The 25,767-nt window shown below is 47.9% G+C and overlaps 1 pseudogene across 1 annotated transcript; it reads left to right on the forward strand.

The window, feature by feature from the left end:
* Positions 1–1,966: 1,966 nt before the first annotated feature.
* Positions 1,967–21,596, forward strand: LOC307111595 (non-histone chromosomal protein HMG-14-like; annotated as a pseudogene). Its single transcript has 2 exons — positions 1,967–2,265; positions 21,367–21,596. The product of its transcript is annotated as a non-histone chromosomal protein HMG-14-like (transcript).
* Positions 21,597–25,767: the final 4,171 nt, after the last annotated feature.

Consider the following 25,767-nt stretch of genomic DNA (forward strand, 5'->3'; position numbering starts at 1 on the left):
TATTTTGTCCAGTTTTTTTTTCTTTCTTTGCCCAGTTTGTTTTCTTTCTTTCATTCCATGTATGTTAGATTTTTTGATATTGCCCTCTGAGTTCCTAGTATTTTGTTTTTAATCTTTTTTTCTCCTTTGTGCTTCTGTTTAGATCAGTTATATTGACTTGTTTTCAAATTCTCCAGTGTTTTGTTTTGTTTTGTTTTTCTGTGCCCAGTGTTCTCAGAAATTTAGTTCATTTGCCCTTCTTTGTGTCCATAGCTCTTCACTGTTCACTGGCTTTAAAGAATTAAAGCTGGAAGAGGTAAGGAAAAGGATTCTCCCCTAGAGCCTCCAGAGGGAGTGTGGCCCTACAGACACCTTGATTTTGGCCTGGTGAACCAATTTTAGATCTGACCATTCAGTCAAGTGTGTGGTAATTTTATCCATCGGAAACGAATACAGCAAAAATGGAAGGTCTTTCTTCCCATCTGCATTGAAAGTCTGGGGTGTTGGTGCCTACGTGCAACCCTTACCAGTTTTCTAGCCACTCTTCTAGAGGTAAGTACCACGGAATAGGCTATAGAAATGAGAATGAGGAAGAGAATGACATAGACTCACAGGGCATGCCTGTGGAAGGCTGGGCCCCAGCTGATACACTACTTTAGAACAAAGGGGTGTTTCCTGAAATAACTGAAGGAGGGCTGCAAAGGACCATATCAGTACTCCGCTTGATTCCCTGCTAATAGCTTAGCTGACAGACAGCAAGGGATGTGTGGGACTTTCATCCGTAAATGGTCCTGAGCACACTCCACAGGAAGCCTGGCTTAGGGCTTTGGAGACTAGAGCAAAATTAAAAGTTAAAGCCAAGCAGAGGAAAACTCAGAGAGGGCTTCAGGGAACAAATGTTCTTGAGCAACATGTTCAAGCCCTGAGTCAACTTTGGACCCCTGGGGCATGGCGAGAAGCCTGTGTCTGGGCTGTGACAGGGACTTGTGGTGGGAGGCGGTGAGTCTCCCCACTTCTCACTTCACGGAAGCCCTGGGTTAGTCCCAAGGACTGTGGGTGGGCTGTTGAGGCCTGGTGAGTGCCCAGCTGTGGAGAAGAGGAGACTCGCTGTTCTATCCCATCTTCCCTGGGCCTCCGGCTATTTTGAAACCAGCGGCTGCACTTCCCCAAAGGGTCTTTCTTTGTTCCCTTGGGCTCCCTTCTGGAACAGTCTTCATGTATCTATTTACGCCGGGGCGTGTCGAGTGCAGCCTGGAAAAGTGTTGCTGAAAGTCACGTGGGTCATGTCTCAGGTGTTGGACTTGCTCTTGCTTCACCTTACAGCAGTGGTTGTCAACCTTTCTAAAGCCGCGACCCTTTAATACAGTTCCTCATGTTGTGGTGACCCCCAACCATAAAATTATTTTCGTTGCTACTTCATAACTGTAATTTTGCTACTGTTAATGAATCGTAATGTAAATATCTGTGTTTTCCGATGGTCTTAGGCGACCCTGCTAGCGGTTCTCAACCCACAGGTTGACCATATTTACATTACGATTCATTAACAGTAGCAAAATTACAGTTATGAAGTAGCAACGAAAATAATTTTATGGTTGGGGGTCACCACAACATGAGGGACTGTATTAAAGGGCCGCGGCATTAGGAAGGTTGAGAACCACTGCCTTACAGTCTTTGCTTCACCTTATAAAGTATATTTTCCCAGCAAAGGGCAAGGTGGGGTGGGGCCAGAGGAGGGTGAGAAGGAAAGAAACCCCCACCCTGTCCCACTGGGAGAATTTAAAGTGGTCACACGCCCCAATCCCTCCTCCCCATTCATTCCTTCATTCATTCATTCATTCAACAACCATTGACTGAGGACTTGCCTTGTGGCAGGAGCTATGTGATGGGATATGAGTATGAATAGGGCCGTTTCACCTGGTTCTCCCACTGCCCCCATCACGGGTCCCGGCAGCGTGGCAGCCCCTGTTCTCCGGACCCTGGGCCTGGCCGCCTCCACGATGCCCAAGAGGAAGGTCAGCTCTGCCGAGGGGGCGGCCCGGGAGCAGCCCAAGAGGAGGTGGGCCAGGTTGTCAGCCAAACCTGCTCCTGCAAAAGTGGACACGAAGCCAAAAAAGGCGGCAGGGGAGGATAACTCAGCAGACAAAAAGGTGCAAACGCAAAGGAAAGGGGAAAGCAGGCGCAGTGGCTGCCCAGGAGCCTACGGAAGATCTGCCTGCGGAAACGGAGAAACGAAGGACGAGGGGAGGCCAGCCTCCGGAGAGGCAGGAGGGAAAGAAGCCAAGTCTGGTGAATGGCAGAGGCCAGGTCTCACCAGGGGCCCCTGTCTCCCCGCTTGCACAACCCAGAGGAACAGTTTTGTCAACCGTTTGGCAAACGCAACTTTTTTAGTAGCTCTAGACACATTTTTAAGAAGGAGGGAATTCCACCTCATCCCATTTTTTTTTTTACAGTGTAAATGCTCTTTTATTTATTTAAAGAGATGAAATAAATACGATTTGCTGGTTGTTTATTTTTTGGCACAACCAGAAATAGCGGGGTATGGAGTATGGAGGCGTTGACTGTCTTAGCTGTCAGCCTAACATTCCCCTTTTATATCCTAGAATACAAAGCACACTAAATGGCGATTTGGAGTCAGTCGTGCGTTTGCTATGTCTTGAACATTTTGAATTCCTTCTATTCACGTGTTTTTGGTCGGGTTGCTTCCTAAAGAAAACCACTCCTGGGTCTTGGCTGTCGCCCTGCCGGAAGGTTGTGCTCCTGTAGCATCTTTGGTTGGTAGTCCAGCACTCCTAGGAACTTTGCTAATGTGCTGGGAAAGGTGGAAAATTTGATTATGTAGTATGGAGGATATTAAATTGTGAATTAGTGTGTGTGTGTGGGGGGAGTGAGTATGAACAGGAGATGGTCCTTGACTCGGGGGAGCGTGGTTGAGAAAGACAAGCAGGTGTGTTTTAGAGTGGGTGGAGTGGCAGGGAGAGAGAAGCACCCGTGTGGCGTGGATGAGCAGCACCTGCGTCCGGTCCGGCCAGGTCGGGGAGACAGGGCGGCTTGCCTGACCGCCCGTTTCACAGCTGAGGATAGTGAGGCTCGCGGGAATCTGCGGCCGAACGAGGCCCGCGCCGCTGGCGAGGGAGGGCATTGCTGGGCTTCAGGGAAGGAAGTCCGGCTTCATTCTCCCAGGGACACCGGGGTGACTGCCTGGGAACAGCTCGGCCCCAGGGGACCAGGGGAGCTTCCAGAAGCCAGAGGTAGGTGGGAGGAACAGATGGGATCCTTAGGCGGCCCCAAAATGAGGTGCGAGGGCTTTGGGGTTCCAGCACATTCCCTAGGGGTGGGGCAGCAGTAGGGGAGGAAGGTTAAGGAAGACCATGATTTTGTCGCAGTTTTAGAAAACCTTGCCCAACCCTCCCCCCACCCCACCCCCCCCCCCACCCCGGCCTGCATTCACACACAGGCTCACAGCACCTGATCACGGTGGGGAGGCTCGGGCCTGCATGCTCATTTCATCCCCGCATCCTTTCTTTCTCTCTCTCTCTCTCTCTCTCTCTCTCTCTCTCTCTCTCTCTCTCTCTCTCTCTCCCCCTCTCTCCCCCTCTCTTTCCCTCTCCCTCGCTCCCTCGCTCCCTCGCTCTCTCGCTCTCTCAGGCTTCAGAGTTAAGCAGCTTGTTCCATGTAGCATCTGGAGTGTGAACTCTGAGCTCAGAGCCCAGGTCCTTGGCTGTCACACTACAGAGGCCCCGGAATGAGGAAACCCAGGGACGCCTGCACCGGCCAGTGCGCAGGGAGCGCGCGAGCTGCTATTCACTGACCCCCTATTAGGAGCTTTTGCTTCTCAACCCTCACATCCCTCTGAGGACAGCACAATTATTGCCCCATCTTACAGGGGAGGAAATTGAGGTGCAGAGAGTTAAGGAACTTGCCCCCGGTCCCCCAGCTGGTGATGCGTGGGCCAGATTGAAATTCACATGCGCCAGATTCCCAAGTCCCTGTACCTGCAGCTGTGATATGGAAATGATGGCGACCAGCTAATGCCACAAGCCATGTTTGGATGTTCTAAGCCGGTGGTTCTCATCTGGGGCAGTTTTACCCTCCGGGGGACATTTGGCAACGTTTGGAGACACTTTTGGTTGTCGCAACTGGGAGGGGGTGCTACTGGCGTCTGGTGGGTTAGAGGCCAGGGTTTCTGCTCAACATCTGGTACTGCACTGGACAGCCCCGCAAACAAGAGTTAACAAAATGTTCACGGGGCCGAGGTTGAAAAACCCTGTTCTAAATTTAAATAAATGCCAACACTTTTAGGAAACATAGCCTATTTTTCAATCCGCTGCGAATTCCTTAATTAAAGGTCAAAGAATCCTGATTCCAATTTCCTTCCAACTTCACTTGGCTCCTTCCAGAACCTTTTGGCAATGAGGCATCGGCTCCTGTTTGTGTTCCCCATGGGGACAGATGGTGTGAGAGCCCATGGAGGGCCCGCCCGAGCCCCGAGACCTGGCCCAGACCTAGGAGCACACCTCACCAGCCCCCAGGTCAAAAGCATGAACTCTGACCCCAGACAATGCCAAGGTCAGGGCTCCTTGGAGGTGGAGCATCTGTTTCTTATTTGATGGTTGTTGGGTATTTCTCAGGATACTTAAGCCTTTTCAAGTGTGAAGAACTTTTTGAATAGTAAACTGTAGCAGGCTGCAGCAGGCGGCTGGTGCAGGCCATACCCCTGGGAAGAGTCGGGACTTGAACCCCTGGCATACCTTGCTCTAATTTGTACAAGTGAGCTAGCAAAGACCCAACACTCCACAGAGCCCAGGCGTGAGTAACTGAATTTAAAATTCTTTTGATTGAAAAATGTGTCCTGATCCCGTAACTACTCTGAATTCAGCAACACATGAAGATGAACTTACATTTCATTAATCAAGCAACACCCATCCTATTGAAAAATTGTGGTGCCGGAGGATACTTATTCCGTCTAATGACAGGGCTTGGCCTGCCTGGATGTGGGGACCCTTTGCAGGAGCTCCAAGCTGTCCCAGGAGTCTGGGGCTGCAGGGGAGACAGTCCTGCTCTGGATCGTTGTACACAAAGGTCGCTCTATTCCCTAGCTGAAGAACTTATTTTAGGGGCAGAAGGCCAGTTGGCAATAGATGAACATTTTAAATATTATTACAGAATAAAAAATTCAGGCTTTAAACATTTTCATTCTTCCCAGTTGTTTGGAAAAAATTAAGCCCTTGGATGGAAACCAGAGGCATAACGGCATGTGAGCCCCCCTCCCAACCGCTCCTTGTCCTGCCCAGACCTGCCGCAGCTCTGCTCTTCCTGCATCGGAAGATCTTCAGTTGTCCTATGGACTAGCACCGTTCAAGGCGGAGCGGCCGGTGTGGCTCAGTGGTTGCGTGCAGGCCCATGTACCAAGAGGTCACAGGTTCCATTCCTGATCAGGGCACATGCCCAGGTTGCGGGCTTGATCCCTAGTAGGGGACGTGCAAGAGGCATCAATGTTTCTATCTTTCTCTTCCTTCCTCTCTCTCTAAAATCAGTAAAAACAGATTTTAAAAAAAGGATACAGGGTGGGGTAAGAGTCGGTTTACAGTTGTTTGTATGGAAAATAATGAAATAGTTAGTAAATAATAATACAAGAATAAACTCGGTTTCACATACAACTGTAAACCTACTTGTGCCCCACCCTGTATAATGCAAGCCACGTGTGTAATGTAACGTTTTCTTTTTTATTGTTGTTGTTAATCCTCACCTGAGGATATTTTTTTCCATTGCTTTTCGGAGCGAGTGGAAGGTAAGGGAGGGGGAGAGAGAAACATTGATGTGAGAGAGACACATCAACTGCTTGCATCCCAAACTCGCCAAGACCGGGAGTGAGCCCCCAAACCCAGCTATGTGCCCTTGATGCGGAATCAAACCCGTGACCATTTGGTGTACAGGCCGACACCCCAACCACTGAGCAACATTGGCCAGGGCAGTAATGTAGAACGTTCTAGTAGCCCGCATTGAGACAGTAAAAAGAAAGAGGTAAATTTAATTTTAACAATCTATTTTGTTTTATCCAACATATCAAAAATAGTATCTTTTCAACATGCAAACAATATTTTTAAAGTATTGATAAGTACTAGAACTAACATATGTGCTGATATGAGCCCTGCCTCGTGAATATCTTACAGGATATATAAGTTGAAACCAAGTGTCATCCCACCAAAACCAATTTCTGTGTAACAGAAAAGCATTTTACACTGCTTCCACTTTAAAATTTAAACAAACTGAAGCTACCGTATTTTCCGGCGTATAAGACGACTGGGCATATAGATTTTCCTGGGTTAAAAAGTCGTCTTATACGCTGGAAAATACGGTAAATAAAATGTACACTCAGTGCCTCAGGCACACTGGCCCCATGTGGAGTGGCCACCGTATTGGACACACAGCTCTAGACCTTCACGTGTTTGAACCGACCTGTGTCCGCCCCATCACTACAAGCCAGGGGTTTGGCGAGAAGTTCTAGAGCCTTCTTGTGCCACGTTGGAGCAGAGCTGTGGTCGTTGTTAGGATGCTCTTCCTGTGGCGTCTGCCCACGTCATGCTGGTGTTCCCTGTGGCGAGGAAGAGCCTAATCTGCGATCTTGGGCCCCCGCAGTGATCGCCACACACAGTTGAAGGCCATTCCCAAGTGGTTTTCAGGCGGGCGGAGGGGTCAAGTGACTCTGACCTTGTCTCCAGGAGTGTGACTTTCAAAAGGATGAAGACAGGCAACCCCCCGAGGAAAAACGTCACGGGTGGAAGTCAGGCTGAAGCTGCGTAGGGAAGAGGGAGGGAGGGTGGGGGGCTCCATCTGAGGGAGATTCACCCCCACATTTGGAGGAAGCGCTGTGGTGTGGTCAAAGCAGAGAGGAGCAAAGAGCATCTGTAGAAAAAAACAGCATTCAGGCAGAAAAGTTGAATGGACACAGAGCAGCAAACGCAGGGTCTACACAGTTACTCTGAAATAGGACGTGGTCAGCACCTCTACTGGCCTCTCGGGGCTGTTCCGGGGTATTTTGGTCCTTAGACACACCCCGCACAGCTTTAGCATCACACCGCCTGCTGCCTCGCACAGCAGCGTTGTTTGTCATCGCCTCTGATCTCAGTGTTTGCCACATTATTGGATATCCTGTGGAACGGAATCTAAAAATACGCCCCTTTTCTCCTCTAAATCAATCCTAACCTTACAACTGGGGCCGCAAGCGGAGGTGATGATATCAAGCTCCCCATCTCATGCTGGTCTCGGTCTGTTTGCGCTTGGCTCGGTGGCTGGAGAATGCATTTCTAAATTAGAGCCGCGCTACTTTTTACCCCGAGCAGCGATCGCGTGCATTCGTGGGCTGCCGTTTTCTGTCTTACACGGAACAGTCCGGTCCCTCCCAATGGAAGGTCCTCCACTGAAGCTATTTTCATCTCTGAGAATTTCTCCAGAGCTGCTTCTGTTGTGAGGGATAAAAGGGACGGAGGTTACACAGCTGCCCAAAGTCGGCTCAGTGTCTCTTTAAGTACAGCCCTTGCCTCCAGGCTCGGCCTCTTCCTTTTATGGAGGAGTCTGCAGCGAGAGAGGAGGGTTGAGGGCAGCATGTTTGCCTGGGCTTGTGCTTTAAAAAAAATTAATTTTATTTTATTGATTTCACAGAGGGAGAGAGAGATAGAAAACGTCAATGATGAGAGAGAATCATTGATTGGCTGCCTCCTGCAGGCCTCCCACTGGGGATCAGGCATGTGCCCTGACTGGGAATTGAACTGTGACCTCCTGGTTCATCAGTCAATGCTCAACCATTGAGCTACACTGCCCGGGCTGGCCTTGTGCTTTGCTCTTGTGTGGCTGCTGTATGAGCGCCTTCCAGCATGTTCCGAGAAAGCCAATGAAAGCAGAAAGGCCCCTCGAACCCTCTATTGCCCCCAATGTAGCTGTTAAACATACAGTGTTCGGAGAGCAGCCCCGTGCATCCTGTGCCCTGTACCAGAGCGTTCATGCTGCTGAATGCCTTTCTGTAATGTTCTCGAAAGCTCTCATTGTATTTATTAGAAACCAAGGGCAGGAGTAGAGGCTACAAGATCTGTTCACAGAGAGAAACGCATGTTTCCCTGCGTTCCTGTTCTGTGAGGCACTGACGTCAAACATGCAATTGTCTCCAGGTCTATGACCATATGGCCATTTTATCTTTGAAAGCTAGATAGCTTAAGAATTTTATTTTTTAAAGTTCTTCAGCCATCCCCAGCCCCCAATGTACATTGCCTCTGACTCTGAAAATAGAAAGTGCCCGATTTCCTTCTTGCTTTTGCTCTGTGGCTGCTGTGTGCTATTTGTTTTCATTCTCCAAAAGGAGTTAAACTTCTTAGAGACATTGACCCCGAATGGAAATAATTGGGCAAGGGCCTGACTGGTTCTTTATGAGAAATACAAGACTCTGGGGGATCCCGGCCTTTGAGAACCATCACGGAATTTGCCCAGGAAGCATGACATTGGCGAAGAGGGAATATAGGTGCCTTTTACCACGTTTACATGGACATGGATTCTGGGTTTTACAAATAGAGAAATGTTGTGCAGGCCCCTGGGGATCATGGACTGTAATGTAGAGAAAGAAAAAGGTTCTTTTGTATTTTAAGATCAAGTAGTAGAGCCACTTCTTTTTTGGGGGCATCTCAGAGAGAGAACCCAGTTTCACAATATGGATGGAAGATGTATTAAAAGTTTTAAACCCCGAATAGCCAAACCACTCTTGAAAAAGAACAAAGGTGGAGACTTGTACTGCCCATTTTCAAAACCTGCTACAAAGCTACTGTAATTAAGACAGTGTAGTACTGGCACAGGATGGGCATATGGACCAATGGAATAGAATAGTTGGGAGCCCATTTATCTATGGTCAATTGATTTTTAACCAGAACGTCAAGACCATTCAATGGGAAAAGAATAGTTTTCTCATCAAATGGTCCTGGGACAACGGCTTATTCACAAGTGAATCTGGAACCCTACCTCACACCACCCATGAAAATGAATTCAAAATCGATCTAAGCCCTAGCTGGTTTTTCTCAGTGGTTAGAGCATTGTCTACTGACTAAAAGGTCTCAGGTTTGATTCTGGTCAAGGGCAGTTGCAGGCCCAATCCCTGGTTGGGCACGTGCAGGAGGCAACCAGTTGATATGTCTTTCTCGCATCAATCTCTCTGCCTCTCTCCCTCCCTTCCATTCTCTCGAAAAAATAAATGGAAAAAAAAATTCCTTGGGTGAAGATTAACAAAATGGATCAAAGATATAAATATAAGGCTTAAAATTATAAAACTTTTAGAAGAAAACATAGATGTAACTCTTTGTGATCTTGGATTTGACAATAGTTTCTTGGATATGATACCAAAAGCACCATATAACCAGCAGAAAAAAAAGATAAATTAGACTTTATCAAAAGAACTTTTGTGTCTAAAAACAGTATCAAGGAAGTGAAAAGACAGCCCACAGACTGAGAGAAAATATTTGCATGTCCCATATCTGATTAGGATCTAATATTTAGAATATATACAGGATTCTTTCAATTCAACAATAAAGAGAAAAATAACCCAATTTTTAAAATGAGCAAAGGACGTGAATAAATACTGCTCCAATCTGCAAGTGGCCAACTAGCACATGATAAGATGCTCTATATCATAAGCTACCAAAGAAATGCAAATCAAATCATACGAGATACACTTCACACCCATTAAAATGCTATAATCAAAAAGTTAGCATTGGGTATGGAGACGAATCCTCACGTATTGCTGAGAATATAAAGTGGTGCAGCCACTGTGGAAAACAGTTTGGCAGTTCCTTAAAAAGTAAAAAATAAACTTGCCATATGACCCAAAGCTTCCACTCAACCGAAGACGTGTGTTTAGACACGAACTCGTACGTGAATGGTCATAGCCTCATTATTAATAATAGATCCAAAGTAGAAACAACCCAAACGTCCATGAACTAATGATGAATAAACAATGCGGTCCATCCAGACTAGGCAGTTAAGCAGAAGAAACCCTTTCACCTCCCTTCCATCTGGATGTGCGTCCTGAATGCTTTCACCCCATGAGTCTCCCCCAGAGTGAGCCCTCAGCTGTGCAGGAGTCTGGGAGGGGAGTGCGCCCACGGAGAGGACCACTTCTCCCGGAGAGGGCTCTGAGAGGGCAGCAGGCCTCCCTACCGTCCCCAAACCATGCCCCTCTCCATAACTTGCTCTGGTCCTTGCAGTTCCACCAGCAGCCAGTCCCCTGGCTTCATGCAGAGCTCACAAACAGAAAGCCAATGCGAGCAAGATGGTACTGGGCAGGAGTGAATTGGGCGGGCCGGCGGGCGGGCGGGAAACACCCCCCGATGAAGGAGCTGTGTTCCTGAAAGACCTTGGAACCTCGCGTCCAGCACGTGGCTTCTGAGCCCAGGCTACCGATCTGGCCTGTGGGCCGTGCTGGCCTCCCTGACCCATGGACCAGCTCCCTCATCCTGAGGGCTCAGAGATGCCCCTGCAGAGGACAGCCGGGCCGTGCGGGGCGGGCTCTTGGGGTGGGCACCAGAGCCTCACAGAGGCCCGGGACTAGAGCTAGTGAGTGAGGGAGGCTGGCTCCTGAGCACCTCTTTGTTAACTGGGGAGCACCTTTGCGGAGAGGGCGCCTAGCATCCCACGTAGAAGCAGAGAGGCATCATGACTTGGGCTGTGAGACTGCCTGCGAGGGCCAGCAGGCCTGGGACACTTCAGATGCATTTCTAAAACAGCGTTCCCTGCTCTGCGGCACGTAGGATATTTCATAATCCCAACGGGCTGGTTGCCTCTTGGCTTGCGTTAGGGGGATGCTATTATCTCAAAAGTGTAAATCTCGGCTCTATTAGCTTTGGACAGGTTCTGGGGCCTCAGACTGCTGTTCCGTGGTCTCGCCACGAGCTTTGATTCCAGCGGATGAATGTGCAGACAATAAGAACAGATGTCAGAGCCCCCAGAAGATCAAAGGGTCGGCGCTGCCTTGGGAACGCGCAGCTCTCGGAATCTGCAGGAAGGCGCCATAAGTGTTCCAACAGCTCCGTCCGACCGACCGAGGCAGCCCTCACGCCAGCGCGTTCTTCACCGCTCCAGGGGGGACGAAAGCCCGCGGCCAGGCGGCCGTGACCCAACGCCGGCCCTGGTCAGCGGTCACGGTCAGCGCTGGTTCTCCTCCCCCTTAGCCTTGGTCCATTTCCCCAGTATCCTCATTCATTTGGTGCGAAGAACATTTTCTTTCCTCTGTCCCCAAACTGCCCTAAAATGGTTGGTGTGGTTGCTTTGTCTTTTCAAAAACGGAAAGTAAGACCCCACTGTTTCTAGCACTTGTGGGCGTGATGCCAGACGAGGGCAAACCAGGGGGTTTGATGATGCAGTGAAGAGCTCTCCGGGGGGCGCAAGCTGCTTTCTTCCCTCTTTCCCTTTGAACGGCCTCCGAATTCCTTTCTGATTCTTTTTAAAAGTCTCTCAACTTGCCCCTCGACCTTCCAGCCATGTCTTTCTGCCCCCACCCCCCCCTCCCGCCCTGTCTCCTCCGTGCCCTCCGTTGATTGTCCACCTTGGCAGGCCCCGGTTTGCCCCTGGGCTTCTCTCTCGCATTTGCTCGAAAGCTTGCCATGCTCTTTCTCTCGGGATAACGATGAGCAGAATGCCGCGGGATGGCTTCAAAGGGCGGAGCTCCCACACACCCACTGCCGATGGAGCCGAGTCCTCCTCACGAGGGCATCCCTAATGGATTGTTTCGCAACGTTTTGCTCCAATGGCCGGTTCCATTGTGTTTGACATCGTGCGCTTTTCTGGGGATGCGTGTCATCCGCACCGCGGATAGAACAAACGTTGAATGGGGGGGGGGGGGGGGAGTCAAAAGTTGACATTTTTAGGGCCTCTCGTGACATCATTAGGATGATCTATGCCCAAACCTGCGTCTGGCGGTAAACTCTTTCTTCTTCAAGCATCCTTTTCCGAAATCACCCATCCGAACGTGGCTGCTGTGGGAAAGCCCTCCAGCCATGTGTGCTTTGTGGCTTTTAACAGGCGTGTCTTCCCGGCTGACGGTGCCTGGAAGAGGTTATCACCCGGCACTCAGCAGACACAGGATCCTGACACGCTCACGACGTCCCGCCTAAGAAATGACCTGCCACCGAGGACCGTAACTGACAGGGGCGGCACATTGTGCCATATGGTCTGAGCGAGCTCTGTCCCCGGATACGCAGCTCTCACGGTGTGACAAATTGTTTGTGGGACAACACACGTTACAGCCCAGACAGTTAGACAAAACACCCCACTGCAGTGGAAACCACAGTCTGGGCCTCCGAATAAGAAACGTGCAAAATCCCACCTGCTGGCCAACATCGAGGCTTCAGTTTTCCTCCTTTCTCTCTCTCTCTCTCTCTTATTTTTTTTTTTTAACAAAGTTAAATGTCAAATGAATGTAATATTGAGAAAGGACCCAGGGTGAGGTTCCCACATACACTTAACTCCGAGATATTTTAGGTGGCCTAACTATTCACAGCTTGCATGGTGGGGCTGAGGGCAAGCTGTCTGTGATTTGGAGTTTAAACCCCGAGGTTTAATTGTTGCCAGACAGATGTAGCATCAAGGGCTCACAGCACAGCAGATCTCGTCTCAGCAGTGATCTGTGGCTGGGGCCTGGCTACCTCGGAAAGATTGATATGCACTCAAGAAGAATCCTCGCCACAATTAAATTCTCATGTGCTCTGCCGCTCGCCCGATATTTATGATTCTTGAAGGCAGGAATTTCTCCATGGCTGGAAGGTGAGATGATTGGGAGTGAAACAGGGATGAGAGGATTGATTTGGGGGATCCATTCTGTCATGGAAAAGTCTTAAGGTTTTATTGCATTTGAAAAACCTCTCTTCTCAGGAGATGGCTTCTCCCGATGATGTAACAGGACGAGAATGCTGTGCTCTCTTTAGGAAAATCTGTGGTATTTGTGTCTGGTGGGCCTTAATGTGTATCGTGTGCATTGAAAGCATGGATACTTTTTATGTTTTAAGTTATAAGCTATAAGTATATGTAACATATACATGTGTATACAACATACATATAGCAAAGTATACTTACAATCTTGTATTCTTATTTGCACTGGGAACACTGGAAGTTTCCGTAGAAATGATTTATTGGTGCGTGTGATAAAGTTTATAACCAGCTACAGTTTAAGAATTGTGGCCCTGGCTGGTGTGGCTCAGTTGGTTGGGCGTCGTCCCGTGCACTGCAGGGTCGCCGGTTCGATTCCCAGTCAGGGCGCATGCCCAGGTTGTAGGCTCAGTCCCAGGTGGGAGGTGTGCAGGAGGCAGCTAATGGATGTTTCTCGCTCATCGATGTTTCTAACTCTCTATCCCTCTCCCTTCCTCTCTGTAAAAATCAATAAAATGTATTTAAAAACAAAAAACAAAACAAAACAAACGCACACCTCAGCCAGACCACATGACTTTCTTGCTAAAACTTTCAATGGCTTCCTATATGGTTCAGGAGACATTTTAAATTCCTCTTGATGGCCACACCTCATCCCCTCACTCCCCTGCCTCCTGTCTACCTCTTCAATCTTATCTCACAGTCTCACATTCTGCTTGTTCTTGCTCACCAAGTTGGCCATCCTAGCTCCTTTACATTCTGGGAACAAATTAAGCTCTTTCCTGTCTCTGGGCCTTTGCACCTAGTGTTCCCTCTGCCCCAAACTGTTCACAGAATTCTGCCCTTGTTGTTATGTGGGTCTCAGCACAAACAACACCTCCTCAGAGAAGTTTTCCCAAAACCATCTATAAAGTAGATTCTCTCTGTTACTCCCTATTCTCTATCCTCTCCTTCTTGTCATTCGCTGCTATCTGTGATTATGTTTCTTAGTTTATTGTTTTCCTCCATAAGACTCTAAGTCCAATGAAGGTAGGTATGACGGGGTCTCTCTTTTCTGCATCCAGCACAGAAAGAGAGATGACCCGGTTCTTCGAGTAGAGGGGCTGGGGATTCAGAAATAAAAGAAAGAGACAAAACACAGAGATAGAAGGAAAAAGCTGGGACTGGGTGGACCGCTGCCCTCTTCTGATGGAGAGACAGTGACCCAGAGCCAACGCAGCGTGTTTATTTTATACCCCCAAATACCAGGAAGTTTCACCAAAAGTCAAGACAAAGGAGATTATTTGCATTCTTGAGTAGGCCCGAGTCCTATTCATTCCTGGTGCTTGACTGGATTTACATATCAAAACCCACTCCCCAACACCTGGGCAAAGATAAGAGTCAATGCTGAGAACATGTCTGCCTTTTTGGCAAAGTGTGTTCCCAGGGCATGGCTTTGCCAACACCACTGGGTTCAGCTGGCAATAATTAAAGAATGCCCATGTGCCTTCCCAGGCGCTCTCTACAGGTAGGAACCATGTATGTGTGTGTGTGTGTGTGTGTGTGTGTGTGTGTGTGTGTATATATATATATATATATATATATATATATATATATATATATTTGAACAGGATAATATAATATTTTGAAAATATTTTAATATTTGTCATCCAAACTGATAAAAGAGAAAGATGCAAATTGACCATACCTCCGCGACACCCGCCAGCCAATCAGGAGCGGGTATGCAAACTAACCCAACAAAATGGTGGGTTAATTTGCATACGCAGGCACGGAGCGAAGACTGAAGGCTTCACCTGAGCGAAGACTGAAGACTGAAGGCTTTGCTGTGGCCCAGGTCCTGGGTGCTGGAGGAAAACCAGTGCTGGCAGCCAGGGGAAGCAAGGCCTATTGCACGAATCTTTGTGCAACGGGCCTCTAGTTTTTTCATGTATCCTCAGCACTTAGCACAGTTTCTGGCACACGGTAAGTGCTCAATAAACACTTGTTGAATGAATGACCAGAAAATACTTTTTAAATGTTATGGGAAAATCCACCTACTGAAATGTCAACATTGGTCCTACTTCTGTGTCCTAAGGCAGCTCCTTATGCATGCCCACGTATCAGATCTTGGGTGCCCTTCTTAGTCATGTCATTTCTGTGCTGTATAGACCTCTCCACCTCCCTTGGATGGCATGGCTTCCGACTTCCTCATCACACTGCTCATTTTCTGTTGGAAGACTCTACTCTGACAACATCCATCATGAGAAAAGCAGATGTTTCCTGATCACCACCGAGTCCAGTTGGACTCGTTCTCCTCGATGGGGATCATATCTAGCTCATAGGTCTTTATTTTCAGGATCTGTTGGGCTTTCCCCCAACCTCAACATATTGCAAAATAAAACATTCCCCAAGGTTTCTGGCATCTTTCCCATTTTCCATGATTTCTCAAACTCACTGCCAGTGGCTCTGAGATTATATCTGCAATTTTTTTTCACACTCTGGACTATAATTTGTCTGGGCCTAGAGGTTTGAAATCATTCCTTATGCCAAGATTTTTTTTTTTTAATTCCCTAACTTATAGTGGGCTCCATTTTCCTCCTTTCATGGTCTTTTTTGCTTCTTTGCACATTTAGAATTCAAAATCTATTCTTACTCCATAAGATGGAATTTGAATTTTTGTTAATTTGGACTTTTAGTTGCCTGTTAACATTATATCATCTTCTTGGATCTATCACTTCCTATTCTTCTCTTCTTCCTTCTCTTCCTCCTTCCCTTCTTTTATCTTTCTTTCCTGCTTCCCTCCCTCCCTCCCTCCCTCCCTTCCATCTTCTCTCCCACCTCATTCTCTTCTCTCTCTGAACTGAACCTTTCATGGAACCCCTTTTTAATCTCTCGTGTTTCTTGGATTTCCCATTAGCTGAGGCTTTAGCTTTGCTGAAAACCTTCATTTTTCGTATTGCTCTTGGTATGTGTCCCTCATTATCTCTTGTGAACAATGCCCTTTTAAGAGCACGAGTTCATGAGAAAGTTTTGTGTGGCCACACTGGCTTAGGAGTTTGCTTACCCTTTCCCTGTGCACCAGCGTTCGTCATTATTGCATCGCCTCAGAATTTGCGTAACGCTCTCCTGCCTTGCTATTATGGACTCCCAAAAGACATGGTCACTTTCTCCCCAAGTCCCTATAATTTCTGTATAGAAACCAGTGCTTTCTTGTTTGTTAAAGTTATATCTAGAAGGGCAGTTTCTCCTCTCTGAGGGCTGAAATTGTTAGCTAGGAATGTTAAACATTTTTATAAGTGCTGCTATTTTAGCCCAGTGTGACCTCCAGCAGACATAAAGAGAGTTCAAGTCCCCAGCCCTGTGATTGCTTGCTTGTGGTGACATGGTCTGCCTTCAGAAAGCCCCCTCCTTGCCTGGGCACCCGTGGTGACCCCTCACCCTAGCAGGACTCGGGTTTGTACGTCTCCTGTAATTCTGTCCTGCTTCCACCCTCAGTGAGTGGCTTTCTGTACAGGACCCTGCCGTCTTTCTGCATCCCTCTGTCATATGTAAGGCCGCTTCCTTCTACCGCTGCATTTCAGGCAGGCGAGTCCTCTCACCTGTGCGAGAATGGCCACGCTTATGTTCACATCCCACGTTCTCGTGTTTTGCCTTCCATCCTCTGTGAACCAAAGTCAGAGACATTGGAATGCATAAGGGTTTTTCCTGATAAGTTTCTCTCACTTTCAACTGAGAATTAGGTCTGAGGTACCAGCTACCGTGGTCCAGCCATTTCTACAGACTGTCTCCTTCTTCTCACCCTTGATCAGCATTCTCCTCTATCCCTTGCCAAGACTTTCCTTCTGACTCCCTAGTGCTCCGCCCTTTTTAAAAAATGTTCTCGAATAATCTTGTGCGTGGAAAGGTGCTGCTCTAGGACTTTGCTTGTTCCTCTGGTCACACCGAAGCGATGGGTGGTCAGTGCAGGAACCAATGTGGAGCGCAGCGGGCCACAGCGGGCACGGGCAGAGGACATGCCGCTCGGCCTAATTTCCCGGAGAGGGTGATTTCGATGGAGAACCACGTGAGAAGGACAGATGCAGGAGCACAGCTTGCAGAAACAGCCCCCTGCAGATTGCACTGTGGCCCTCTTTGGGGTACAAAAAAGCCGCTTTCTCTTTGTCCCTGGAGTACAGGGAGGGGCTCTGCCTAGTTGAGGAGGGGGCTCGAGGAAGGGGGGTTTGGAGGAGGGATGTGGCTTTGGGAAAGGGAGAAGCCTGCAGGGTTTGGCCTCCCTTGCCTCCTTTCCAGCAGATAAACCAGACGGTCCTCTGGCTGCCAGGGTGAACTGAACCTCGCATGGAACCCCTTTTCGGTCTCTCATGTTTCTTGGGTTTGCTCCAACACGCCCTGCCCTCTTCCTGCCAGGATGGGGTCCCCCCTGCACACGTCGCATTTCCTGCACTGACTTCCCTGGTGACTCCCCCCCCAGGGCCTCGGGGAGGCAGGCTGCTTCCTCTCCTGGTTAGCCAGGCCTGTGGTTACCCCTGCCCTCCCATTCCCACACCCTCCCCCATCTCCTTTGCATCCCCCCATGAGGTGTCTGCATCCATGCTTTTCCCACCGGGCTTCATAGAATGGACCTGATGATGATGCAGACCTGGCAGGGGGCATGTGTTTATGGGCTGCAATTTGAAGCTTATTAAAAGGCCTGTTTGAAGGTAGTTGGGGTCTGCAGTTGAAACTAGATGCAAGCGTGCACATGTGTACCTCCTGGCAGGTAGTATATGCTCAACGGATGTGTCCATGTTTTCTCATCTATAAAATGCATTGCAATTTTGTGCATTTGTTTTGCGGGAAGATAGGTGAATACCCTGTAGTTAGTAGCTATTTTCCGGAGATAAGTAGGCTACTGGTTAGGGTGATTGGTTCAATTACGTTTGAAAGCTAGTTCGGCCACTAACTAGCTGTGTGATGTTGGGCAAGATACTTAACCTTTCATTTCCCCCAATTGTGAAATGGGAACAGTTGTGGAACCTATTGTACAGGGTTGTCACGATTGAGATAATCCAGGCAAAGCATCCAAGCCAGCCCTCAGGGCTCAGCAAGGGCTTCAGATGCTGTTCCTATCGTCCTTATGATCACTGCTGCTCTCCCCAGCCCTGGCTGCCTAGTGCGGGGGAGAGGGGGGACCATGAGCAGGAGACCCCAAAAGGCAGGAGAGAGGTCCAAGCCCTTGGAAGGGAGGGAGAGCGGGCAGTAGGAGCTGTTGGAAGGGACAGACTCGGAGAGGATGTGGGCTCAGTCGGGATGAGCACCTGGCACTTGGTTGCTTTTATTCTCGTCTTGTGCCTTTTCCATCATTTTTATGGGCTGGTGTGTAGACATTTGCTGAAAGGGCTATTCCACCTGGATCTCATTGAGATCATGCAGCCTTCCCCTTTGCTGAACCTTTTTTTTTCTGCCCCAGGAACTATATAAACGTTCCATTTGTGATGTAATTGTTCTGTTTCAGATTTTCTTTCCTAAACGAAAAACTGGAGTTATCCAAAACATTGGAGACAATGGCTTGAATGTAAGGCTTCGCATGACGCGAACCCTGTTTCCTATGGTTTACGTTTCTTTTTCCTACTTCGTCGTTACGTTCCAGCTCTGGGCGGAGGCTCCAGAGATCAGGGCTACGTTGAGAAGAGAGGAGAAAGAGGAGAAGAATTACTTGTGTTGGAAATTCCCCACTTCCTAAGGGGCAGCCTGCACTTGCTGGGAATCACAGTCACGACCCTCACGTTGGTTGCTTGCAGCGTCTGTAGAAACCACCAGGTTCTGCCAAAATTTCTTTTGCAAAGAAAATGTTCTGTTGCTTTAGCCGCCTACGACACCGACGTTTTCTTAAGGCCAAGGAACCTCTCTTCCACTTCTCAGCACTGCCAAGCACCCGGACGTGGGAAGAGAGAGGAGAAATCGAGTTTAACTGATATGCTATAGGTAGCAAATGGCCCGATCTTGTGTAACAAGAAGATGGGGCAGAGCATAAATTGCTTAGTTGTGATGAAGGGAAAGGAAGGGTGGTTTTGAAGTCAAAGACTTGCCTTCAAACTGCGTTTCTCCTGTTCACTCATTTACATGAGGTTCAGACCTTCATTGTCTTGGCCATAAGTGGGAAGATAGTGCCTTGATAGCAGGGCTGGCTGAGGCTGAATGTGATCATGTGTAAGAGGGTTCCCCTTCGTTGGCTGGAGGAGGAGGGAGTTTCTGGGTGTTCTTGGACGTAGGAGGCCGAGGGCTGACTGAGGACCATGAGAGTCAGTATGGCATCTGTGTCTCGTGCCCTCAGCCTGCATCCTGGGTATAAGTATCCCTGTTCCTGACCCCCATTCCCGGCCTAATGGAGTGGGGTTTGGAGTGGAGCCGAGCCATGGAGCCCAGGTGACAAAGTCCTCCCCGAAGATGGAACTGAACCCCGAAGATGGAATCGGAAACAGTGGTTTGGAACTGAACCACTGTTTCCGATTCCACCCCAAGGCCCACGGGATGCAAGCACCAGCATTGGCATCCAGACGCTGCTGCCCCAGGGCTTGTGGGCCAGGGGGTGAGACTGGGAGGAAGGAGGAGCAGAGGCTGCTGCCGGCTTGGGCATGAGCTAATGGAGACAGCTCGAGGAAGCCCAGAAGTCAGGGGAGATTTGATGTGATGCGGGGCGGGCGGGGGGGGGGGGGGGAGGATTGGGTAACTGTTGAGAGTTCTAGTCCTACAGATGGACTTCACTTCAATGGGACCTCACAAGTGGGTGAGGCTTGGGGACACTTGAGATTCCTGTACCTCATAGGGTTTCGGTGTGAATTAAGAAAGGCCATGTGAATGCACTTTGCCAATGTTAAAGCTCTCAGAAGAGTGAGAGATTTGTATTATGGGTAAGACTTTCTCATGTCTGGCCAGTGTCGCTCAGTGGTTGAGCATTGACTTATTAACTAGGAGGTCATGGTTCGATTTCTGGTCAACCCGGGTTGTGGGCTCAACCCTCAATGCGGGGCATGCAGGAGACAGCTGATCAATGATTCTCCCTCATCATTAATATTTCTAGCTCTCTCTCTCCCCCCCCCTTCCTCTCTGAAATCAATAAAAATATATTTTAAAAAAAGACTTTCTGAAATCGGGTGAGCCCCTGTTCGGGTATCACTGGAGGCTCTGTGAAGCCCAGACACAGTTGGAGGCAGCAGGTAACCAGGATACAGAGATGCCTACATGATACAGGATACAGCTGATGGCGTGAACTCGCAGTGTGGGTGGGTGAATGGGCGAAGGGGGTCAAGGGGTGCGAAGTTCCAGTTATAAAAAGTCATGGCATCGGATGCGCTGCGTGGTGACTGTGGTTAATAACACTGTGTTGCATAGTTGCAAGCTGCTGAGAGAGTGCATCTTAGAAGGTCTCATCCCACGAAAAAAGTTTTGCAGTTATGTGTTGTGATAGAGGCTAACTGGACTTATCGTGATGATCATTTCACAATCTATGCAAATGTGGAATCATTAGGTTATACACCTGAAACGAACATAATGCTATATGTCACTTCCATTGCAATACAGAAACCCTCAGAACTCACAGGCTGCTTCGGGGCTTGGCGCACTAACGCCTACGGGCTGAATCTGACTTACTACCTTTTATGTGTGTGTTTGTTTGTTTTTGGTAAATAGTGTTTTATTTGAACCCAGGCACACCTGTGCATTTCCATATTGTCCGTGGCTGCTGTAGCACCCACTGTAAGAACAAAGTTGAGGGTTGCGACAGAGACCTTATGGCCCACCAAACCCAAAATATTGACTGTAGAACCCTCCACTGTATGGTTTGTCAACCCCTGGGCTGGTGGGAGACACGCGGCCATTCATGGTTAACTCTAATTCCCGGCTGTGGGTGCCGCTGGTGGTGAGGGGGGCGCTGGCTGGCTGACTCCCGGGCGTCACCATGATTGGTGTTCCAGCCCTCAACCTTGCAGGCCCGGAAACTGAACTTTGTAAGTTCACTTGGACATGACAACTGCGCTTGTGATGGACTGAAAGATGCCCAAATCAAAGCCCGTCGTGTAGGCTAATAACATAGTGTGGGATAGCCCTTTCAGGGGCTGCAATGATTTCTAGGGGCTGCCCTGTCTGCATACTGGGGTGTTCACCCAAGTTTGGCTAATGCTCACCAGGTTTCCCCATGGGCATGACTGCACCCAGGGAGCATCCGGGATAGTGAGTTCAGGTCAAGGTGAGCCCAGAAGAGGAACCTGGCCCTGGCCCTGGCCCTTTCCAGACAACAGTGCCTGGAATCTAATGCCCTCCCCGCTCCCCGCCCCAGCACTGTCCTCTCTGGAAAAGGTTGGGAAAATGCCAGAATGTGCTCTATGGATCCCTCCTCCCCCGCAACCCCTGCTTCCCAGACCGCCTTTTCTCACAGCTTCATTAGTATCACTGGCTAAACTAGGCTACAGCTGTCGCTAGTGAACCTAGCAGGACTTTTGTTCTTTTCCATTACTTACTGTTTTTATGGGTTTATTCTAGGGGGGAAACCTTACATCCCCAGTGCTCAGGTTCTCAAGGGCACCGCCCTGTCTCCCCCTGTCCACCCACTTGCAGCTGACAACCTGGAGCTTTGTGCTAATGAGGGCATGGTGGAGGTGCAATTTGACCCCAGAGGGGAGTCAACCTTAATCCTGACTGAAGGTCTGGGAAAGGGCTTCTCAGAGGAGGTGACATTTGATATGGACTTTAGAGGAGGAAGAGCAATTTGAGAGGCAGAGAAGTGGGAGACGGGCATCCAGGCCTGGGAGAAATGTGAGCAGTCACAGAGGTAGCTGACCAGCTAGAAACCTAATGAGGCAGAGAGAGGGATGGAGGGAGGGAGGGAGGAAAGGAGAAAGGAGGGAGAGAGAGACCGAGAGAGAGAAAGAAAAAGAATGTGTGGCAGAGGTGGTGGCTGTGCAAACAGGTGATGGGAGATGAAGCAGCAAAGAGACTGAGCCAGGTTGGAAGGAGCCTGGAGGAACCAGACTTCATTCTAAAGGCAGGGAAAGTGCAGGTTCAAAGTAAGGAAACTCCTCAGGGTTTGGTGATGACCTTGGTGAGAAGTGGAGCAGGGCAGTGGGAATGGAATCAGGATTCGCAGTGTTGGAGGGATGGTGGTGATGTTAACCAAGTTGGAGCGCAGTGATGGCGAACCTATGACACGCATGTCAGCACTGACACGCGTAGCCATTTCTGATGGCACGCGGCCGCATGCCGAGGATGAAACATTTGCTGCTCCTGAGGATGAAACATTTGCGACTAGAGTCTTGGAGTTAGTTTTTTCCTCAAAGTGACACACTACCCGAGTTATGCTCAGTTTTTTGGCGAAGTTTGACACACCAAGCTCAAAAGGTTTGCCCATCACTGTCTTAGAGGAAGAATGATTGGGAAGAAAATGATGAGTTATAGATGAGACTATGGAATGTCTGTGGGTCCCCCCTCAAGCAGTGCGAAATGCAGATGAGGGGAAAGGACAAGGCAGAGTTGAAAAGTTGGGCTCATTTGCATATGAATGTTGGCTAAAGCAAAAGGAAGAGGGATGCAAGCCTGTCAAACTCCTGGCCACAGGCTTGAGGGGGGAAGCTCAGAATGAAAAGGAAAAGCAATTGAGTGTGGACTCTTGGAGAATGTCCGGATTCAGGGGTGAGCAGATGAAGAGCCCACGGAGGAGACGGAGGAGGTGCCTCTATTCATTCCCCTCGTTCACTCACTTGGTCAACAGATATTTAGTGGGCACCTACCATGGCAGGTCCTGGGCACCAAGGGGGTGGTGGGAGATCAACGGCGCCCTCCCAATGGAGGCCCAGATTATGAAAATGCTCATTGCAAAAACTTGGAAAATAGAATATAAATTACTCATGTCCCAATTACTCCTACTATTCTGTTGTTGTTTTTTCCCCAATCCTGTTTCTAGGCACAATTGACTACAGTTAGCGGATTTATGGTCATTTTGTTATTACAGTTTTGTGTATTATTTAGCTTACTAACTAAGCCATAAGTATTTCCCTATAACTATAAAATAACTTTGAGAACATCTTATTATACACATGCGTCATGCTTCAACCATTTCTATGTTATTCATTTAGGTTCTTTCTAATCTTTCTCTGTTTTAATGTGGCAATTATCCACCTTTATACATAATTTTTCATCCCTGAAACTTCAAAATAGTCAAATCCATTCACACTTCAAATTTATTAATGTATTTTCCTGAGACGCCTTATATTTAAATAAGTAATGCCTCATAAATGTTAGAGTGATATCTATTTCATTCTCATTCTTGAATTAGAAATTTTGTTGGGTATGTGATTATAGATTGACAATTATTTTCTTTCAGCACTTTGAAGGCGTATCTGGCAGTCTTGGTGTCTATTACTGCTCATAAGAAGCCACATATCAAGGTAAGCTATCTTCCAGGCTGTTTTTAAGCTATTTAACTAGTCTTTAATGTTCTGTAATTTCCCCAGGATGTGTCAGGGTATAAATACTTTTTGAAATTTTTTTGTACTTCCTAAATATAAGGATCTGTGAAACTTCTTGAATATTGTCTCTCTTCCATTCTTTCTGCTCACTCCGTTGGAAATCAGAATAGATACATGTTAGAACTTCTCACTCAAAATTTCCATATTTGTTAAGCTCCCTTTTATAATTTCCTCCTCTTTGTTTCTTTGTACTATATTCTAAGTAATTTTGTTTGTTGTATCCAACTTTCAAAGTACTAGTTGTTCAGTTCTATCTGCTAGTTAACGCATTAAAATTTCAACTATATGTTTTCTGCCAGAAGATAAGGATCTGCTTGGATATTTATGATAATATTTTATTCCTTACTCATGTTTTAAATTCTTTAAATATTGAAAACATACTTATTTTATAAACTATAAATTTAGCCTGCTGGCTAAATCTGGCACACTCCCTGTTTTTGTAAATAAAGGTTTATTGGAACACAGCCAAGCCCATCAATTTACATACTGCCTGTGTCTGCTTTCTCACTAGAATGTCAAATTTGAGTCTTTTGGGTAGAGATTGAATGGCTTGCAAAGCCCAAAATGTATACTACCTGGCCCTTTGGAGAAAAAGTTTGCTCTATGTGATAATACTACCACCTAAAGACCTTGTGTGTCTGATTCTGCTGCTTGACATTTCTGCTAACTCTCATCTCATGCTATCTTGCTCTGTGAGAGGTCTTTTGATTTTTTATTGTGAGCTCATTTTGTTGGGGGCATTATCTGTGAGAGTGTTAGGAGACATGAGAGATTATTCCTTCTGTTTGTGTTTATTGATGCCAAGTGCCTGGGGAGCCACTAACCTAGGACCATTTTAAATTTCTTTAGCTTAAAATAGTACCAACATAGGCAAGAAAGTGAATTTGAACCATAGGTCTTGAGGCCTGGTTTGTGGTTAATTACTTCTGGGCATGGGGTAGGGACTTCCCCCCCCCGCAACCAAAATCAAAGCTAAGATACAAAATTTTCTTTGCTGTCTTCCTGTACAGGGCAAATGCTTTCCAGTCCACTCTTTCCCTGGAAATGGGGGTCTTTAGGGACTCATTCCAAAGTCTCTGTGCTGACATGTTACTACCATGGTGCCTGCCTCCCTCCTTTGGCAAACGCCCGAGGGCTCCAGTGCCCGCTGAAGCGGGCATTTACCACGCTCACTCTGGATTCTGGCCTCGACTCCACTTTTGGCCTCTGAAGATTTACCTTAATTTCTTGCCAAGTCAGCTCTTCCTTGTATCCAGCATTTTATAGGTGTTGTTAGGGGAGGCTTTTTCAGGCTATGAAGTCTGCCATATTGCTAGAAATAAATGTCATGAACATTTTAAATTAAAAAAGTGTACAGTTAGGACAATGGACATGGAAAAGTTTTACAATACCCTCCAGGCTCCAAGCCTACCTGGTGTTTACTTATATCTGAATTATGAGTGTTGTCTCTGGAGGGAGACAACCTGGGTTTGGAATCAGGCCGTGTGTAGAGGGGGGGTGGGGGGGAGGAGAGGGAGTGGGCAAATTTTTCCTGTAATGGGCCAGATGGTAAGTATTTTCAGCTTTGCAGGCCATATGCAACTATTCAGCTCTGCCACAGCATCATGAAAGCAGCCCAAATTACATACTACGTAATGAATGGGCATGGTTGTGTTCTAATAAAACTTTATTTACAAAAACGAGTCATGAGCTGGATTTGGCCTGTGGGTTGTAGCCTGCACACCCCTGGCCTTGGGCAAGTTAATGAACCTCTATAAGCACCATCTCTAAAGTGAAGATAGTATCTCTGTGTAAAGGTTGTGTGAGCCTTCAATTAGTGAATTCATGAAATGCTAGTGTTGTCTGTGATGATGATGCTGGTAATGACGATGATGGTTTCAAAGCGGTTCCCTGATTTTTTTTTAAGATGATAAAGGTGTCTTCAGTTTAAAACATTCAAATCCCTCCTGTGCTGACTCCTCCGCTGCTGCTAGGGATCATATAGAAAGCTAACAATACTGCAGCAACAAGCAACCCCAAAATCTCAGTGGCTTTAAAGGACACAGGCTTAAGTCCTGCTCACATTATGTTTCCATCACCGGTTGACAGGGGACTCTGCTCCCTGGCATCCCTCTGGAACCCCGGATGATGGAGCAGCCACCCCCTGACATTACTAGTCACAATAGAAGAACAGGTCTCTGCAGAGTCTTGCAAGCAGCAATTAAATGCGCGGGCTACAAGTGACAGGTGTCACTTCGGTGCACAATTCATGGTCAGAACCAGTCATATCTTTTCTCCCTTTTGTCGGCCCAGTTGTGGGGTGTGCTGTCAGCAGAGAGGCTCGCCTGCGGGTCCCTCCAGGAGCACCTGAGCTGCATGCAGAGCTGCCTCACCCAAGGACATACCTTTTTCAGGGCAGCCCACACCCAGAGACTGCTCC

This window comes from Cnephaeus nilssonii (assembly GCF_951640355.1).
Source record: "Cnephaeus nilssonii genome assembly, chromosome: 15".
NCBI classification, from domain to species: domain Eukaryota; kingdom Metazoa; phylum Chordata; class Mammalia; order Chiroptera; family Vespertilionidae; genus Cnephaeus; species Cnephaeus nilssonii.